At 42.3% G+C, this 7,898-nt stretch overlaps 2 protein-coding genes across 4 annotated transcripts in view; one reads left to right on the top strand and one right to left on the bottom strand.

Moving 5' to 3' along the window:
* CHRM5 (cholinergic receptor, muscarinic 5) overlaps positions 1 to 7,898 on the top strand; it is a 112,964-nt gene that overhangs the window by 32,490 nt on the left and 72,576 nt on the right. The gene's annotated exons all lie outside the window — the stretch shown is intronic.
* The window catches only part of AVEN (apoptosis, caspase activation inhibitor), a 169,684-nt gene that overhangs the window by 147,181 nt on the left and 14,605 nt on the right, over positions 1 to 7,898 (bottom strand). The gene's annotated exons all lie outside the window — the stretch shown is intronic.

The raw sequence follows: 7,898 nt of genomic DNA, 5'->3' as shown, positions 1-7,898 counted from the left end.
AAAAAAAAAAAAAGAGAAAAACAGATGAACAATGATAGATGGGAACAATTACAAGTAAGAGAAAGGGGGTAACACTTATTTTTATTACTTAACCTAAGACCACTGACTTTTAAATTCTTTGAGACTCAGAACAACACTTGTATTCAATAAATGACTCAACAATCAATGATATTATACCCAAGAACTTTTAATTTCTCAGAAAAATATAAATAAATTCTGTTGACGACCAATGCCATTTATATCTAGCATTCAAGGAACAAAGAAATTAGACTTTGACTTCACTGAATACAGATAACTAAGGTTCTATTAGCAAAAAAATTCAATAAATACTAAAAGTAGGTATCATGTTTACATATTAAGCAGAACTAAAATCCGTTGTAAATTTAAGATAAGATGCTGGCATCATCAAATCAAGCACTGTTACTTCTATTCTTGCTCTTCCTACATGGAGAAACAGTATTGCCCAAGGGTAGACAGAGTCATGACAGAAGTAGATTCAAATCCACATTTCTTTGAGTTGGTGGCCTGTATTCCTCGCACTAAACCACATTGTCAAAAGAAAACTATCACATCAAAGGCCAAACTTCAATGTTCAATATCAAAAATCAAAATTTTCAAGGTTGATAAATTGCTCCTAATTTCACTACTTTGGTGCATAATAGAGAAATTATATACTCATAAAGAAACATAGAAAATGGAAACCAAAAGGGTATATACTGTTTAGAAGACTGAAGTACATGGTAATTATGCTACCTCACTCCACCAATCTAAAATGGTTGCAAAACAACGTAGCAAACGATTTTGTGACCCAGCTCCTGCTCTGTCCCATCGCTGTCCCCGGTCTCTCCAGGGAGTAAGGGACTCCCCGTCTGTGAACTGTGCAGAGCGTGTGAAGAATCTCACCATCTCAAGACATTTTTTGAAGTCACTGAAATGATCAAATGAATCAGAGGCTTCAGACCACTCCAAATTGCAGGTCATTATATCATTTAGGTTTTTAAAATGCTGCTGCAGCTCCCAGCATGACTGACACAGAAGATGGTGATTTCTGCATCTCCAACTGAGATACCTGGTTCATCTCATTGGGACTGCTTGGACAGTGGGTGCAGCCCACAGAGGGCGAGCTGAAGCAGGTCGGGACATCACCTCACCCCGGAAGTGCAAGGGGTCAGCGGATTTCCCTTTCCTAGCCAAGGGAAGCTGTGGCAGACTATACCTGGAAAATCGGGACACTCCCAACCAAATACTGCACTTTTCCAACAGTCTTAGCAAACGGCACACCAGGAGATTATATCCTGCGCCTGACTTGGTAGGTCCCACGCCCATGGAGCCTTACTTACTGCCAGCACAGCAATCTGAGACAGACCTGCGAGACAGCAGTCTGGCAGGGGGAGGGGCGTCCGCCATTGCTGAGGCTTGAGTAGGTAAACGTGGTGGCTGGAGGAGTTCATATTGGGCGGAAGCCACCACAGCTCTGAAAGCCTTGCTGCCTCTGTAGACCCCACCCCTGGGGGCAGGGCATAGCTGAACAAACAGCAGCAGAAACTTCTGCAGACTTAAACGTCCCTGTCTGACAGCTCTGAAGAGAGGTGTGGTTCTCCAAGCACGGTGTTTGAGCTCTGAGAATGGATAGACTGACTCCTCAAGTGGGTCCCTGACCCCCGTGTAGCCTGTGAGATACCTCCCAGTGGGGGCTGACAGACACCTCATACAGGTGGGTACCCCTCTGAGATGAAGCTTCCAGAGGAAGAATCAGGCAGCAATATTTGCTGTTCTGCAGCCTCTGCTGGTGATAACCCAGGCAAACATGGTCTGGAGTGGACCTCCAGCAAACTCCAACAGACCAGCAGCTGAGCAGCTGAGGGACCTCTTAGAAGGAAAACTAACAAACAGAAAGGACTAGTATCAACATTAACAAAAAGGACATCCACACCAAAACCCCATCTGTAGGTCACCAACATCAAAGACCAAAGGTAGATAAAACCACAAAGATGGGGAGAAACCAGAGCAGAAAAGCTGAAAATTCTAAGAACCAGAGCGCCCCTTCTTCTTCAAAGGATTGCAGCTCCTTGCCAGCAACGGAACAAAGCTGGACAGAGAACGACTTTGACGAGCTGACAGAAGTAGGCTTCGGAAGGCTGGTAATAACAAACTTCTCTGAGCTAAAGGAAGATGTTCTAACCCATCACAAGGAAGCTAAAAAGCTTGAAAAAAGATTAGACGAATGGCTAACTAGAATAAACAGCATAGAGAAGACCTTAAGTTACCCGATGGAGCTGAAAACCATGGTACGAGAATGTAGCAAACAATAAAATGTAACACTCTTCAGGAAAAAAAAGCTAAATTAGAACTTTTAGAAGAAAATATAGGAGAACATCTTTAACCTTGGGGGAAAGATGGATTTCTCAAGGCATAAAACAGCGTGAACAGTAGGATAGAAAATTGATAAATTCAACTAAAATTTAAAACAATGCACTGAAAGACACCACTATAGAAGTGAATCTCATATCAGGAGACACCTGCAAACACGAATATCAAAAGATAAGTGTCAAGACTACATCTTTTTTAACCCACAAATCAATAAGAAACAAAATAGCCAAATGGTCAAAGAATGTGAGCAAGCAGTTCACAAAGAAAGCAAGCACCACAAATACAAAGATGTTCAACTTCAGCAACAACTAAGGAAATGTAAACTAAAACCTCCAAGGATGAGGTCTCCATACCACCTCACAGCCAGGCATGCCCATATTTTTATATAAGACTCTATCGTTACCATCATCTGCAACCCCCTGCCCCACCAAATCTCAACGTGAAACATTCTAATCTACAGCCACCACTTCCCACCTCTCCAACTCACACTTTCTCAAGAAGGTCAATAATCCTTCTGCCCAGAAGAATCTGTAGTCCTGTGATCCCACGATCTTTTTACTGCCCCCCATCTTCCCCCATATCTTCACTTATTTCCTTATCCCACTTAAATTCATGTCAATCATTCTAATAATCATCTCCTTTTCCCTCTCTCATTTCATTGCATTTGCTCTGCTAAACTATAATCATGAATAAGTCCTACCCTTCCATCCGGTCTTTCTGGGCCTGCACCCATACAGCACAATATGAGTCGGGGAAAAGTATACCTGTTCTCACCTAAAATTTATGAATACCAACTTCATGTGGGCCCCTATTGTCACCCAACATCTATACCGCATTTTCCTATTTGGAAAATAGGAAACTATACTTTCCCACTTCCTCAACAACTATTTCTCACCTTCTACTTCCAGTACCTCCTCCACAACACTTATCCACGGTTTTCTTAGACCGCTTCCTCCAGCCCCCATGACATCTACCCATCTACACATATCTATGCCCATATATTCTGCCTTTTCTCCAATTACAGTTGGAAAACTGCCCAAGCCCCAGCAATGGGCCATCCCTCCACCTACACAATAGATCCTATCAAGCTCATAATCTACTAAAGAACATAGATCCAGGAATACTCACCCCTCCCCATATTATTTTCGTCCTCTTTTCTGGATCTATCATCAAGTAAACATGTAGTTATTTCTCCCACCTTTAAAAAATGTCTTAACTGGCCAAGCACAGTGGCTGACATCTGTAATCCCAGGACTTTGGGAGGCCAAGGCAGGATTGTTTGAGCCCAGGAATTCGAGACCAGCCTAAGCAACATAACAAGACCCTGTCGCTACAAAAGAAATGCCAAAAAAAGAAAAAATGAGAAAGTGTTGACCCCCTTCTCCCACCAGCCCATTATTCTCCTTTCCTTTATAACAAAACTCCTTAAAATTAAGTCATTTATACCTGCTGTCTCAAACGTCTCCTCCCACATTCTTTTTAAAGTCAAGAAAATTTATCCCACCACTCCAACAAAACTGCACTTGTGAAGATCACCAATAATGTTCCTGTTGTTAAATTTAACAGTCAATTCTTCATTGTCATCAACTGCATTTGGTACAGATCTCTCCTCCTGCTTCAAAACACTTAAAGACACTACACTCTCCTGGTTCTTTCTTCTACCACTCATGCTCAGTCTCTTTTGCTGTTTTCTTCTCTTTACCCTAAACTGTAGACACTGTGATCCCTGGGAATCAGTACTTCTCTAGCTAATAACTCCCCTGGTCATCTCATACATTCTCATGACTTTAAATATCATCTATAGGCTGGCATCACCCAAATGTATTATTGCCAGCCCAGGCCTGGATCCTGAACCCCACATTCCTCTATCCAGCAGCCTGCTCCATGCTGCCTGTTAGATGTTGTGCTGGGTCTCTTCCATGTGCCAATGCAGATTTATCTCTTACCCTTCTCCATCCTGTTCTGCCCTAGAAGGTTGACCAGTATAGACTACAACTTCCCTTGTCTTCTGGCTTCCAGTAGGTTAGGCTTATGGAAGCCTCGGCAGAGACAGGAAGAGAATGTTTACTCCTCTGACTCTCTCAGTGTGGGGTCATCTTCACTGGCTGAGTCCCCTCACTAGAGGTGATTCCTCCCAAGGCCAACTCTCTATGACTCCCTTCAGATTCCCAGTAACTAGGGTGGTACCATCTCTGCTGCTATTTCCCTCTCAACTCAGCACTACCTCAGTGCTTTCATTATACTCTGCACATACCTTTGTAAATGATTCCTTTGCCAAAATGTTCAATTGGCCGGGCGCGGTGGCTCGCGCCTGTAATCCCAGCACTTTAGGAGGCTGAGACGGGCGGATCATGAGGTCAGGAGATTGAGACCATCCTGGCTAACACAGTGAAACCCCGTCTCTACTAAAAATACAAAAACTAGCCGGGCGCGGTGGCGGGCACCTGTAGTCCCAGCTACTTGGGAGGCTGAGGCAGGAGAATGGCGTAAACCCGGGAGGCGGAGCTTGCAGTGAACCGAGATTGCGCCACTGCACTCTAGTCTGGGCAACAGAGCGAGACTCCGTCTCAAAAAAAAAAGAAAAAAAATGCTCAATTATATTGAGTGTGCCAGCCATTTCTTAAGGAATTCTGACTGCAGCAGGTATCTGAGTGACATCTCAATTTTAAAACATGCAACACTGAGTACCTCCTATAACTTACACACCTCAGTTAAGGGCAACTCCCTTCTTCTGGCTGTTCAGACCAAAAACCTAGTGTCATCCTTACATATCTTTTTATCTCATACCCAATATTTGCAAGTGTTCTCTGCTCTTCCCTCTACATAGATCTAGAACCCAGGCACTTTTCACCACCTTCACTGTTCTCCTCTGGACCCAGCAACCACCACCACTGCTCACCTGGATTATTATTAGTGGCTTCCTAACTAGTCTATCTGCTATCAGTAGTAGCAGTGGCTTCCTAACTAGTCTACTTGCTCCCTTCTTGCCAGTCTTCAGTTCCTTCCAACACAACAGAATGATCCTGTTAACACAGGAGTAAAATTGTATCACTCTTCTCTTCAAACCCTCCACTGGTTTTTCATCTCACTCAGAACAAAAGAAAACATCTTTACAATGACCTACAATACTATGCGATCTGGCTGGACAATGCCTTTCCGACCCCATCGCATACTTGCTCACTTTGCTTCGGCTACACAGGCCTTCCTTGCGATTCCCTGTCCTCCTAATCTCAAAGCCTTTGAGCTTGCTATTCCCTTTACCTGGGACACTTTTCCCACAGATACCCTCACTTGCTCCCTCACCCTCCTCAGATCTTTGCTCAAATGTTATCTTCTCAGTAAGACCCCAGGCTACTTCTAAAACTGGTAACAGCCCTTCCTCATTTTATTTCTATTCTACGCAATTACAGCATTTAACATTTTATATATTCTTCTTGTCTATCTCTACCCTCTAGAAAGTCAACTCTGTGAGGCAGGCGTTTATATCTGTTCTGTTCACCACTCTATGCCCAGCCTCTAAGCCAATAGCTGAAACAATGGGTACTTAAATATCTATTGAATTAACTACACTAGATACCATTCAGTCAACTGGTCACAATTTAAAAGTCCAACAGTACTAGGTATTTGCAGAGATGCTGAACACTAGGAACTCTAGTTCCATCTTTACTGTGGAAAGCAATTTGGCAATATCTAGAAAAGTTTATGACTGCACACCTAAGGAACCAGCAATATTTTTTCTCAGTTGTATATTTATTTATACCAACAAGGATAGTACACTAGGAAGCAGAATCGTTTCAAGGAGTATGGTCAGCTTACCTAGAGAACACTACATACTGCAGAATTTTTATTATCAGAGAATGAGGTTGACCTCTCGAAAGTAAACCAATACAGCACCAAAACCCTGAGTATGAAGACAGCATGGAAGCTCTTCTCAGTCTTATGCTATCATGAGAAGAAACCTATAGATCAGCAACAGAGTGGGAAAGAAAATGTAAGCACATATCAAAAGACAGGGTTTTTTGGCAATCACCAAAAAAACCAATCACAGATAAATAAGCTACTTCAGAAGAAATCAGTAAGCAAAGACACTACAAGAAAAATACATGGGAGACTCAATCCATGCCAGGTTTTCAATTATAAATAAAATGCTAAAATAAATAACCAAAATCATAAACCAGAGGACAGGCCTGCTAGGTTGGACAAAAAAAAATTTTTTTTCTTTGAGATGGAGTTTTGCTCTTGTCGCCCATCCTGGAGTGCAGTGGTGTGATCTCGGCTCACCACAACCTCCACCTCCTCGGTTGAAGCAATTCTCCTGCCTCAGCCTCCCTAGTCGCTGGAATTACAGGCGCCCGCCACCACCGCCAGCTAATTTTGTGTATTTTTAGTAGAGACGAGGGTTTCACTATGTTGGCCAGGATGGTCTCGAACTTCTGACCTCAGGCGATCCACCTGCCTCAGCCTCCCAAAGTACTGAGATTACAGACATGAGCCACCGCGCCCAGCCTGGACTAGAATTTTTAACTGCCTTCCAACATTTATGAAGTATCTCTTTTTGCCAGATACTAGTAACTGACTACACACTGACTGAATTAAATCTACTTTAGTCCACAAGTTAATTTCATTGCATTACTTCAATTTTCTCCCCCAGATCTTTTGGCAGAACAGCTGATGAGAATTAAAACTAACCAGCTCATATTTTACCTTCATTCCCCTTCTCCCACCTTGAAGAAAAGTGCTTATAAATTGGCCAAAATATAGGTACCAAGAGGGAAGCACTCATTTGACAGGAAAAATTATTTAGTCCTTGAACAGTCAATGAGTTGAGAACAATCCACAAACCTAAAGAAGTTATGCTATTTGAATCATCTATGGTAATGACAAACTGAATCCTGTGCTTCTGACTCACAATTTTACGATGTACTTCTTTCCTGCTCAGAAAAGCATCTTCTATTAAGTTAGAAGAGAACGCATCACTTTATTGTTCTTAGTCTCATGCAGGCATTCAAAAATACAGGCAGATAAAGAAGAAAGGTAGAACTAAACAGCAACATCAAAGTCATGTGGAAGAAAAAATTCAAAACAGTCCCAAAGTATTATTTCTGTTTTACTTCTCTGCTTCTCACATCTGCATCCTCTGTATCTTTTTAACCTGGCAATAATTATTTATTAAGGTAATTGCAGATTCACGCATAGTTGTAAAGAAATAATACAGAGAGATCTCTTGTACACATTGCCCAGTTTCCCCCAATAACATTTTGCAAAGCCATAATATAATATCACAACCAGGAGAGTGACTGAAACTGATACAATCTGCCAATCTTATTCAAATTTATTCATACTCATTTGTGCACATGTGTGTATATTAAGTTCTATACAGTTTTTTCACCTGTGTAGGTTCCTGTATCTGCCACCACAGTCAAGATACTAAACAGTATCAGCATCCCAGGGATCTGTCATGCTGCCCCTTTATAACCACATCCGCCTCCCACCCTCCCATCCCCAACACCTGGAAATCACTCATCTAT

Source organism: Colobus angolensis, unplaced genomic scaffold, assembly GCF_000951035.1.
Source record: "Colobus angolensis palliatus isolate OR3802 unplaced genomic scaffold, Cang.pa_1.0 Scaffold97, whole genome shotgun sequence".
Lineage (NCBI taxonomy): Eukaryota > Metazoa > Chordata > Mammalia > Primates > Cercopithecidae > Colobus > Colobus angolensis.
This window is presented reverse-complemented; position numbering and strand designations above follow the sequence as displayed.